Genomic DNA, 12,566 nt, shown 5'->3' on the forward strand with positions numbered 1-12,566 from the left:
ATAATACATTTCTAGTGACCCATTCGGGAAAGGAACATAGGGTTCCTTCATCCGGCTGTTGGGTGTGAGCAATTCTCTCTCCACAAGAGCAGCTTACACGCCTGATGGTCTCCCTGGCTGACTTGTATTGGCAGAAAAAAGATGTCTCGGTTATGGTGGGATCTCCTGTGGATCTTACCTGAGCACAGTGATGCTTGTTGGGAAAATGTCTAGTTCTGACACCTCCTCCTGGCTCACAGGCCAAGGAAGAGAAGAAATGGCAAGACTCTCATGGCTGCGTTAGGAAGCTCTCTGGGGTCATGACATGAAACACACAGAACATGTCATTCTGGCTGAAATTTTGCCCCATTCTATAGGTGCACAGGGCCTTATTCAGCCAAACTGCTGTAACTGCATTGTGCCAGGGGGCTGTGCACCCTCTGCAAGCAGAGTGGGGGTGGCGGTGGGGGTTTGGAACAGACTGAGGCAGGGTTGGCTGGAGAGAGAACAAGGGAGTGGCTCCTGAATCTGTACCAGACACACTGATCAGAACCCAGAGGAGAAGTGGCATGCAGGAGATGCAGATGTTACTACAACCTTGCAGCTGGGGCTCAGTCGCTGAGAGAGAAGGTTCCTTCTCCTTGGCCTACTAGAGCGAAATCCACTGATTCAAGCTCTCTGCAGGGGTCAAAGATTTTGTCCTAAATTAGGCTTCCTGTGCTCAGGCAAGGACTACCCTGTACTGCAATATCTACTGCCCCTAGCTTTATTTGAGAGTCCCTTACAACACCAACTTCCTGTGTTCATTCTGCTAGGACCATGATTCTGAGAACTCTGGCCCCGATCCAGCAAAACACTCATGCATATGCTTAACTTAAAGCATGTGAGTAGCCCTATTGAAATCAATGGGACTTAAGCATGTGGTTAAGTGCTTTGCTGGATTGGGGCCACAGCGCTTAGCACATTGCAGGATCTAGTCTGTAGTCCTCTGTGTGACAAGTTATCTCCCATTCTAGGTCATCTGTAGGGTCTGTCACAGGCATGTTTTCAATGTATAAATGCACAGGGTTTAAATATACAGATATTCCTTATGAGTGCTCACTCTTCATAACCCTTGTACCATTTGACATTGAGTTTAATAGTCATTTTAAAAGGAAACAAACCTTGCTAGACACCCACCCAGACTAGAACTGCTGCTGAAATGCCAGCGTGCTGGGTTTGTTTTGTCACTGAAGCAGAATGGCAAGAACTCGGATAATGTCTGAAGTGAAAGTCTCTGTGGGGTGAGAAAGAGCTGAGTCAGCTGTTCAGGGCTCCCCGCTCGGTGAGTTGCGTGTACTCCCCGGGTTCCAGCACACGCTACTGCCATCTGCACTGTGGCTCTGCCAGTGTCTCTCGAGTACATTACAGGAGCTGACGTTGTGGTATTGGAAGCAATCGTGGACTTCGCTGCTATCTCCTACACACTCCATCATTTGTCCTCTTAGAGCTTCTCTCTCATAAATCTTTATCTTGGAGCCCTTCTGCTGCAGTGGCAAAAAGAGAAGAAAGACAATAAAAAAGGGTGCCTGGACCTTTCCTGATACTTGGAAGCTATGCAGACCTGATCCAAAAGCCCATTGATATAAATAAAGAGACTCCCATTGATTTCAATGAGCTTTGGATCAAGGTCTGGAGTCTTGGTAAGGAAACATCCGTCAAAAGAAGAATTTAAGTCAAAAGCAGACTGGCCCAATGGGTAGGACACTGGAATGGGAGGCAGGAAACCTGGCTTCTTTTCTCAGTTCTGCGACTGACTTCCTGAGTGGTTTTGGAGAAGTCACTCTCCGTGCCTCGGTTTCCCCACCTGGAAAATGGAAATGGTGAAACCCTCCTTGGTAAAGCACATTGAGGTATACGGCTGTGACACACCATGTAAGAGTTGAGTGCTCTTATTACTATTATTAAGGTGATAAAAGAGGAAAGTAACTGAAGCACGAGAGATGTCTAAATATGACAGATGGGGGAAAGAGCCATCAAACACATTTTTTTCCCCCAGCTGAATCTGAGTTTGTGAAACTTCCATGAAATGAATAGGAAAAATGGAGATTAATTTTTGCATGCAACATTTTCCGCTATCTGAATGTCTGTGAAATTGAAAAGCTCCTTTTGCTTAAAAAAAAAAAAAATGGCACAGGGGTAAACTTTCAACCGGAAATGAAAGCAAATGGTGAGGGTGCTGGATCCCAGGTCACAGAACAAATGAGTGTCAAAACTGGGATTAGAATGCACGAGTCCTGACTGTGAGCTATGGTTAATCCACTAGATCCTAGGGAAATACTGAGACCTCACTGAGCCTCACTTTATCCATCTGTAAAACGGAAATGCAACTCAAGCGTGTTGCAAGGGATAACCTAGGCATACAAGAATGATTCAAGGTCTGAAAAACACACCTTGCAATGGGAGACTTAAGGTACTCTGCCCTTTTATCTCATCAAAGGTTAAAATCATCTTGGTCAAGGTAGATATGTAACTATACACAGACAGGTGATATCTGATATTCAAGGGCTCTTTAATCTAACAGACAAAGGCTGTAAACTGAAATCACCCTGAAGGTAGTGGCAGGGCTGGGAATGAAATCCAGGGGTACTGAGCCCCAATCTAGTGCTTTATCCATGAGACCACACTGTGTTAAAGTCACATAGGTGCTTAAGTGCTTTGCTCCGTAGGGATGAATTTAGGAATGTGCTTAAATGGTTTACTGAATCAGGGCCCTAGTTTGGAGTAAAGTATATCCCATAAAATAGTCCATTATAGAATAGCGGGAGTCACAGCCTTAAGGATTTCAGGCCTCCATTCCAACTCTCTTGCAAAGATATATAATCTTTGCTCTAAGGAGAGGAACCCAATTAAATTTTTAGAGCCTTAATTTCTACAGGTTTCAGAGTAGCAGCCGTGTTAGTCTGTATTCGCAAAAAGAAAAGAAGTACTAGTGGCACCTTAGAGACTAACCAATTTATCTGAGCATAAGCTTTCGTGAGCTACAGCTCACTTCATCGGATGCATTCAGTGGAAAATAAAGTGAGGAGATTTATATACACACAGAACATGAAAAAATGGGTGTTATCCTTACAGTGTGTATGATAACACCCATTTTTTCATGTTCTGTGTGCATATAAATCTCTTCACTTTATTTTCCACTGAATGCATCCGATGAAGTGAGCTGTAGCTCACGAAAGCTTATGCTCAGATAAATTGGTTAGTCTCTAAGGTGCCACTAGTACTCCTTTTCTTTTTGTTAATTCCTACAGGGGACTGGACTAGATGACCTTTGAGGTCCCTTCCAGTCCTATCATTTTATAAGAAACCTTCCTTCAAAAATGTGTAACCTCTTTTCTGTGTGCTCCTATTTGCCGTGTGTCTGAGAAATAAACTCAGGCACTTGTACAGGAAATGAACCTCTGTTTTATTGACACAGCTTTAGCAGTTGGCTTCCGAGAGTGTAAGTGTTTGATTTACCTCTCAATGAATTTTGTATAGGAAAGCGGTGATACTCTGGACTTCTCCTTCACTAGATAAATTCTGCTGATATGGATTGATCTTTAACAATCTTTTGCGTTGCCGATGTTCTATTGATGACATTATTGTTCAAATACAATAAAAATATAGTTTAAAGATTCAAAAAAACCCAGCTCTTATTCACTCTGAAAGACCTCATGGAGTATAATACCACAGCTACAAAGGAAGTGGGACTTGCTTATAATTGATGACAGAAGTGATTATTTTTATTAAGACTATTTGAAAGTCTTTGGGCCATTCAGTGTATCCCAGTAGAAAATCCAGCCCTTTGATTTGTTTATTTTTTCATTAATGTCTGTTTAACTACAATGGGAAAAAAGCTCTCTTTGTTAGGAATTCAGCTCCTACATTTCTTCAGTTAAGGGTGAGAAAGCTCCCAACCCACATTTCTGAGTCACCCAAGGAATGGTGAAAAATGAAACAAGACTCAACTGTCCCGATATTTCTGAGGCGAGAGAAGGGGGAAGGCAAGGGAAAAAAAACCTTTAAAAAACCTTCAGGGCTCCTTTATGGACCACAAAGTAGCAAAAAAGGGCACAAACCCATTCCCCCTTGGTTTGCATGTAACCTTTAAAGGGAGACACCTTTATACAAGCCTGAATAAGATGTGCCACCCACAAGGTCAGCGTGTGTTTTTCCCGCTTCAATTGGCTGATCCACATCAGAGAGGAAGAGCTTGTTTACGTGAACACTTACTGTGCGGCAAGCCGGGCTGCAGATCCATAGTGCTTTAGCATGCTGGGCACTAACTGACTGTGTGGACCCTGCTACCGCACACTAAAAGTTCCCATTGGTAGAGTGGTGGTTCAAGCCACTGTACCGCAGTGCATGTTAGGGATCTGTCAGCATGCAGCAGGAGGCACTACATCACCAGTTAGCATGGGAAAGGCTGGAGTGCTGTACATTCATACCCCAGATTGCTGCACACTACATGTTTGCCCCAAAAGCTACTCTCGCTGTTACCTAATGGAGTTGCTCCTTTGTTCAAGCGGTAGAGGGTCATTCTCTTAGTGGTGAAGGTTCTGAGTTCAGTCCGTGCTGTCACTAGAGAGGGGGCAGTATTGATCTATTTAAACAAGCTGTCCCAGCCCTAAAACTTTGTTGTGAACTAACGGGCAGTGACAGACCCAGCATTCCTACAAGATCCCTTCTGCTCAGTCTGTGTGTGGTGTGGGTGTAGGAGTAGTAAATCCCCACAGTCAGCCGGGATAGTTAAAGCAGCACAACTTGTTTGTGTAGAGATCCTAATACAACCCCCTGCTAGGAAGTTATCCTGCTACTCGGTGGAAATTCATCTTCATCCTGTCACCCCTAGTTATATCCCCCTTCTACCACCAAAGCTCTCCCCACCTGATATTTCTAATATTTGTACAGTGTTCTAATGTGCCCCTTACCCTTAGCAGTTGCTTCACTCAGCGTAAGTAGCTCTTTGCAGTTTTCCTTATATATTAATCCATCCTGCTCCTGGATCATTTTTATTGCACACCTCTGGACTCCCTCCAGTTTCTTGCTCTGGTCTTGATCCTGCCTCATTGACTTCAATGGAGCTTGGTCACTGAATTCAATGGTGGCAGGACGGAACGCCATCTGACTGGGAATCAGGGGACAACAGCCCTGTGGGTTAGGCACATTGCTCTTGTGTTGTTACTTTTAGTTCTGTTCTGATGAGGTTGAGTCCTAAAACAGAATCTGAGGTCCTGGGAAGTCCCCCCTGTTTGGCATCTTTTATTATAAGGGACTAGTCCTGCAAACACTCCCGAGCATAGCACTTGCTGCTGTGCATGGTCCCACTGCAGCAAATGCAGAGCAAAACACCTGGTAAGAAGGGCTTGATTGTTCCCTAGGCTGCACAAGGGGATAAGGGCTGGTATGATCCTCTTAGACTGGAGCTCAGGGGAAAGGACTGTCTTGGCTCTGCCCCCTACCGCATACCGAGCAGCAGAACTGGACAGGCCTGAGGGGAATAAGCTCCATCCCCAAAAGGGGGGTACTAAGTGAACCCCAACTCTAGCTAGGAGGAAGCAGGAAAGGTACTTCTTGGGTACTGTCCCTTACATGGGCTGAACCCAAAGGCTCCATCTTGCCCCACGTCCTCAGTTCTTAGTGAGCCCATCCTTGCGTTTTAAGTCACCTTTTCAATACTCTTATAAGGGGGTTCTCTAGGGTCTGGCCTGGTGTAAGTTAGAGCAGCCCCAGGGCTATAATTTATACCCCATGGGTCATGGGAACAGAGAATAACAGGAGCACAGTATACTTCAATACACCCCCTTCTTCTCTCAGGAATGCTCCCTGATCCCCTCTCTCCATCTTCAATCCCGCGCACTGGGGACCAGGAAGGGAGCAGAGGTAGAACCCCACAGCCATTCAGAACGAATGTTCATGAGGGTGGGTTCCAGTCAACCAATGCACATGTAGTCACCTGGAACCCAGTGGCTCCCACACTTCTTTCTTTCCTCTAGCTACACAAAACTATTATGCACTGCTGAAGACTCACAGGTGGCCAACAGCCCTGTTCAATTTATTGCTCAGGTACGCTGTAATTGGTTTATACCAGGAGCATCCTCACAACTGGCTTCCTTCAGGAAAGCCAGGCCCACATACAGATTTTATTGCACTCTGTAATGTATTAGTTTGAGATCGTGCCTAATTCTCTGATAGAATTACTACTGTTTGAAATAAATGACAGCTGACTTACTGATGCGATAACACGGCAGGACTTGATGGAATCACTGAGGCCCATCCATTGCTGGAAGTCAGAATATTCACCCTTATTGAGAAAGTACTGCTGTCTCATGTAATTGGGTTGTTCATAGATCATGAAGCAGCCACTTTCTACCCGGATGGAATTACAGTGGCTCAGCTGGAACTGCAGATCAGGACAGTCACTGGTGCTTTCATAGAGTGGCCCTGGAAGTTCTTGTCCTCATAGAAGATGATCTAGAGAGAGGGAATAGACCATCAGAGCTGTGTTACAGAGAATTCTGCGTGGGTTGGACCATTGTGATGTTAGCTGGTGTAGTGCCTTGCTTTGGTTCAGCTCATGTTGATATTGCTCACTGTGAAGAAGGGTCATTGGTTGGGTAGATAGCTATAATATTGGACATGGCTTCAAGTATGGTCCCTCCATGTCAGTGGAGGCAGGTAGAGAACAGGTGACCAGTGCTTAATTTGTGCCAAGGCTTGCCAGGGGTGAGCCCCAGCACCTCGAGGCTTGGCAGTTCATAGTCCCGGCACCTCTGGGCTTGCTGCATCAGTTATGAATGTAAAAATATTGCTTGAGCTCCAGCGCCTAATTGTTGAGCACCAGCACCTCTTTCACTACAATTAGGCACTGTAGGTGACCCACTTGAGAAAGGAACAGACCACATTACTGTGTATTAATAACAATCCTTGGCTGGTTGACTGACAGGATAGTATCAGTGTTGGGTAACTCCAGTGGGAGTTTTCTGTGTGTGTGTGTCTTTCCCTTTCTCTCCTTATGGGGCCTAGCAAGAAAGAAGCAGCTGATATAGGTGGGACGGAACAGTTCCTCCTTAAAAGTCAGGACCAGATCCTCAGCTGGTCTCAGTTGGTATAGTTCTGTTGACTTCAGCAGAGCTGCCCTGATTAACACCAGCTGTGGATCTGAAAGATGAGGAATATAGTAATAAGATGTGTGCGTGGGGCGGAAAACAATCATCAGCTACCAAAAGGGGCTTTAAAAAGTGTATGTGTGTGTGCTGGGAAGGGAATGGAAGTATAATAAAAAATTACCTTTGCCGTCCTGACAAATCACCTGACTGACTTTCTCTTCTGCAGTTACTGCACCGATAGCTTAGTGCAGCTTAAATACCCAAACTGGAAGCCCTTTGTCTGCATATTGTATTGTCATTTGGCTTTGGTCACTGCCTTTCACTGGGAGCTCAGGTTCATTCATATGCGCTTCCACAATCTGCTTCTTTCTGTTTGCCACAGACAGGTTTTCTAGTTCTTTGTGCCTTTTGAATACTCATTGTGTATCTGGAGCTCGGTAATCCCGCTATAGATGGAATGGGTTGGTCAGCAAGTGGAGTTAAGAGAGAGAAACAGAGAGGGTTGTGAAAGGGTAAGAATTTAAGACAGAGCAATAACAGACAAGGGTGAAAAAACCCTCAGTGATGGCACAGTAGATTAGAACCCGTTCCAAGATATATTTTAGATACACCATAATTCACACAGTAAACACATTGGGGCAGTAAGTTTCTGGCTAAGCAAAGCTTATTTTGTATGTAGAGACAGTTCATATCTGGGACTCACAGATTCCGAAGCTCAGGAGTGTTTGGATCAAGGGTTTTGATAATACAGACTTTCAAAATTCTGATTGAGGTTTGCTGCAGATTTCAAAAGGCCCACAAAGCCTGGGGTATTTAAATCTGGGGTTTTGGTTTAGATCCATGTCTAATGACTTGATTATTAGCAAAATATTCACTATGACATTAAAAAGGCCTGAAATGTGATTAGTATAATTAGGAGTGAACGTCTGTCTTTTCTCCTGCTGATAATAGCCCACCTTAATCGATTGGTCTCGTTGAGAGTTGGTATGGCAACCCCCATTTTTTCATGTTCTCTGTAGATATATATATATATATCTTCCTACTGTATTTTCCACTGCATGCATCTGATGAAGTGGGCTTTAGCCCACGAAAGCTTATGCTCAAATAAATTTGTTAGTCTCTAAGAAGCCACAAGTACACCTCGTTCTTTCTGTCTTTTTAAACTTTTGCATCATGCTAATACCGCTACTATACCTGTTGAGAAAAGTGAAGCAGCTGTTATAAACGATCAAGGTTATGGTGAAGAATGCATGAGCTAGTTAAGACAAAAAAATTTCTAGGGAGCCCACATTTCTCTCTCTCTCCACATAGAGAGAGAGATTGAAAACTATTCCCAAGAGTATCAGACCATTCTCAAGCTCCCAGAGCAGGATGCAGATACTTATTTCCAGGCTCATTTGTTTGGCCAGAGAAATAAATTTAATAAATTCTCCCGGGAGGGTATGAAAAATTAGGGGGAATTTTTTGTTTTCTAGAATTGCCATATTCCCTTATTTAAAACCTGACTGTGAGCAGAGTAAAACCAGTGCTGTGTGTGTGTGTGTGTGTGTATTGTGCCTTATACATGATTTTGTGAGATTAGGAAAATGTATTATTCCATTCTTCTATCAGGGAAAACCCACAGATCCATGAAAATGCGTCTTCCCCTGCTGGCAGCTCCTGTGAGGCAAAACCAGACTAGTCAGTCAAAGTAGAGAGGGTATGACCACACCTATGGAGATTCAACTAGTTTGTGATACTTCCAAAGCTACTTCATTAACCTTCAATAGATCAGACATAAGTTAGGGGTTTGTTACAGGAGTTGGTGGGTGAGATTCTGTGGCCTGCGTTGTGCAGGAGGTCAGACTAGATGATCATAATGGTCCCTTCTGACCTTAAAATCTATGATTCTATGATTCTGTGATTAACCTAATTCCTTGAACCATTAACCAACAGGTTAGTGACCATAGCCAAAAATACACATAAACACGTTCCTACCAGCAGACAGAGATATACTGTGTACCAAAGAGAGAAAGGAGTAAAGATGCAGTACTGTAATCCTTCCCTCAGAATAGTAATGTTTGTGCCAGATGGGATGGATCTGCAGACTTTCCTGCTCGAAGAAAGGAAATTTCCAGGTAAGTTGAGATAAATTCCTATTTTTCTTTGCAAGGAAAGCTCACAGATCCAGGACAATGAGATATCCCATAGCACTGTGTAACCGGGGGAGGAAACAAAGGATGAATAGCGATCTGCAATGTGAAGGAGATAGATTTTCTGTTTTAAATGGGTGAGGACAGCTTGAGGAATCATCCTTCCAAAGGCAGGGCCTGATGAGGCCTGCACATTTAATTTGTGAAGGCGTGGACAGATGATCAAGTGGCCATCCAGCATCTCTCTTTGTATGTTACTCTTCGGACAAGAGGCTGCCCTGGTGCTGAATGAATGGACAAGAAAGTTTAAGGTGAAGAAAGGCTTCTGGATTTGCAAATTTCTGAAACGCACCATGGACATCTACTCATTGAAACTTTTTGTATCTTTGTTTTTGTTTTTTCCCCCTCTCATTTGATGTTGGACAGGTGGTTACAGAGCAAATGGAGCTAAAAATTTTCTGGATTGCTTAGTGATTCAATGTAGATTTTTAGAGCTCACCAGACATCCAGAGCGTGCCAGGGCTTTTCAGAAGGTGTCTTGCATGTGAACAAAAGGAGAGAAGAATAAATTCTTGTTACCTGCAGAACACAGTGTTTATCTGGGGGAGACAGGCGGCGTTAGCTCTTAGCACAACTTTGCTACCAGGAGAGATGCAATACTGCTGTTCTGCTGATAAGGGGGAGTTCCCCATGTTGTGTAGGGTTGACATTCAAGGCAGCCAAGAGATCATCTGATGTCCAGATGAAATTGAATCCTGTGCTCATTTGCTCCTAGATTTTAGGTCAGAAGGGACCGTCATGATCCTCTAGTCTGAGAACCATCGTGATCCTCTAGTCTGAGGACCATTGTGATCCTCTAGTCTGACTTCTTCAACATTGGAGGCCACAGAATCTCACCCACCCACTCCTATAATAGACCCCTAACCTCTGTCTCTATGGAAATGGCTGCGCTTCGGCATTTGAGAGTCTGGGGCTTTAGACTCATATTAAGACTTTGCTGGGAGAATTCCAAAATATACATGTAACAGGCAGCTTGGAGGGCCAAGTTGCCTAGTGGTTAGAGCGCATGGCTCTTAGCCCCCTGCTTGGTTGAGGACCCTCAGTCTTTAAGGCCAGGTGGGCAGGCTAGTGCTCCTTCACCTCAGGTAGGAAGGCGGCTAGCTGTTGCCTTTTCACCAGTCAGCCCCGAACTGAGCCAGGCTCTCTTCTTTTCTACCTGCCCCCAGCCTGGCATTGGCCGCAGGTATAGTGGGGTGGGGCTAACTGGGCCCAAAGGCTCTCTTTAACCCCTGCTGATTCTGGCATCCTGTGGCCCTTTGAGTAGCTACCTTCTAGCCACTGAGAGAGGGAATGTGGAGACTCCTTTTGGTACCAGCACTAGAGGAGGACAGGGAGGATGGGGCCCATGGCTTCAGGGAAATGAGAAACTTCTGGAGAGGACACGTGGAATCTAACCCAGTGCAGCGTATCGATGTAGGAGACCAACATTCTGATCAGAAGCATCAGAGCCGTGATAGATATGACAGGAGAACTGTCTGTGCGTTGCAGCCACCGGCCTCTGAATCCTGTCCTCCGGTAGGAACGTCTTTCTGGAGGTTCTGAGTTATAACTGCCACAGATTTGCACAAAGTACATGTTAAAACAAGTGAGATTTTCCAGCTGTGACACATATGCTGTAGTGCCTGTAGCCTGCAACATGTTGCATGTGTGCACTTAGATGCACCACTCCCGTGCTTGATACAATTACAGTGAAATTGTGCAGCTATGTGATTACTGCCCAATTACCTCAGATGCCTTTTATAACCTGTATAATCTTAAGGGCCTTTTAAACAATGATAAAACTATTGTACCATTAAATGCTTGAAATGCTGTGTTTGCTCAGGGCAATGATCACACACTGATTTTAGGTGTCTTTAGCCATTACATAAATTGGGCTCTCTCTTGTGCTAATGCAATAAACAAGCATCTAGTGATGTGGGAGCAGTTTTACCATCTTTTTCTGCCACTTGCATGCTGTCTTTTGCTCACCCACATGTAGTCATGGCTGGGGAGGAGGCAGAGAGCCCTACTGGCACAGGTGGGTGAAGGGAAGAGCTGTTCCCAGTTGCCAGGGGATTGGGAGGAATGCAGTTAGTATAAACATCCCTATATGGGATGTTTTTAACAAGTAATCAACTGAGGAGAGGAAGGAGGGAGTGAAAATGGTGACTGCACAGGGCTATAAGGATGCTGCATGGAGACACACTTCCATCTGCTCCTGTAGCTACCTCCGACAGCCCATAAACAGTCATCGTGGTGCACATTCAGGACCTGGAATAAAGGTCCCTAAGCCCCTGCATACGAACCTGCATAAACGGGATGGACGGGTTAAGTATACCACCCAAACGTACCAGCCGAGGTCTCCTCATCAACATTTCCTGTCACTGCTTGGCTTCCCAGCTGGATCCCTGGCATACTGAGAAGGTCTGAGATGCCTCAAGACCTCTCCTCTGGTCTAGTTCTGCGGGTGTTTGGAGCTCTGGCAGTGAGTGGGGCCTGGCCAATGACCCACATTTGCTGGGGGTGGAGGGGTACAAATGAGGGGAAGGGGCCAGGCCAGTTCCCTGGGATGTAGTGATTTACTTATTATCCATGGAATCAAAAACAGTTTGCTGGAAATGTGGACCGTTTTATATTGAGTAACCCTTCTCATAACTGGATTATTATATAAAGGAGGGTTAAAGCTAGGACCATCTTTTTGTTCTGTGTAGCACAATGGGGTGCTGGTCACAATGGGGTGCTGGTCTGGGGTTCCTAGGAGCTACAGTCATACGAATAAATAATAATATTTGGAGGTGGGTCTGAATCAAAATATTAAATCTGAACAAACCCAAACTCCAATCTTCACTTTGCAGCTCAGAACCGCCTCTGTCTATGCTGGGCCCAAATCACCCTGGTTTAACTCAATGGAGATACACCAGGGATTAAGTTGTTCCTTTGTTTCTAATTACACTGTTGGTGTTTTGTCCGTAGGTTTTGTTTTTGTTTAAATTGTGGTCTTGGTTGTAAGCTACTGATCAAGTCAAACAATGATGAACATTGCCATTGTAATCAGTCCCTATTAGGGGTCACTGGTGCAAGGCATTCAGTAGCCCTTGTGAATGGATGGGTCACAGCACTCAGCTGGGGCTCTAGGGTAGGGCAGACTGCAGGGGTCTAATGCCCAGATCCCTTGGCCTGCCCGTGAGAGAGTGTGGAGCCAGAAGGGTTTCCTAGGTTTCAAACTCGGGGGCTGAAGGGTGGAAGGAGGCTAAACGTTCAGCAGGGGGAGATCGAGTTTGGGGGC

At 45.0% G+C, this 12,566-nt stretch overlaps 1 pseudogene; it reads right to left on the bottom strand.

Moving 5' to 3' along the window:
- Window positions 1-1,286: 1,286 nt before the first annotated feature.
- LOC102944871 lies at window positions 1,287-11,532 on the bottom strand (annotated as a pseudogene).
- Between the last annotated feature and the right edge of the window lie 1,034 nt (window positions 11,533-12,566).

Source organism: Chelonia mydas, chromosome 11, assembly GCF_015237465.2.
Source record: "Chelonia mydas isolate rCheMyd1 chromosome 11, rCheMyd1.pri.v2, whole genome shotgun sequence".
Lineage (NCBI taxonomy): Eukaryota > Metazoa > Chordata > Testudines > Cheloniidae > Chelonia > Chelonia mydas.